Consider the following 500-nt stretch of genomic DNA (forward strand, 5'->3'; position numbering starts at 1 on the left):
CTGCTGGCCCCACTATAGACTGGACTCTTACTATTATGTTGGATCCACTATGGACTGGACTCTCACAATATTATGTCAGACCCAATCGACATCCATTGCATTCGGTCTCCCCTAGAGGGGGGGGAGGGGTTACCCACATATGCGTCCTCTCCAAGGTTTCTCATAGTCATTCACATTGACGTCCCACTGGGGTGAGTTTTTCCTTGCTCTTGTGGGCTCTGTACCGAGGATGTCGTTGTGGCTTGTGCAGCCCTTTGAGACACTTGTGATTTAGGGCTATATAAATAAACATTGATTGATTGATTGATTGATTGATTGACTAATCATCAGTGTCAATAAACCTATTGAACTTATTCCTGCCTTTGTGTCGTCTCCTTTCGTCGCCGTACGTAACACTGGTTGCTTCATTAACCAACTGGAATGGCATAATTTGTGTTTTGTTTGATTTTGTAAATGAGAAATTAGTTCAAGTGTCAGGTCATGTGTACATAAATAACCTA

The sequence above is a fragment of the Nerophis lumbriciformis genome, linkage group LG01 (assembly GCF_033978685.3).
Source record: "Nerophis lumbriciformis linkage group LG01, RoL_Nlum_v2.1, whole genome shotgun sequence".
NCBI lineage: Eukaryota > Metazoa > Chordata > Actinopteri > Syngnathiformes > Syngnathidae > Nerophis > Nerophis lumbriciformis.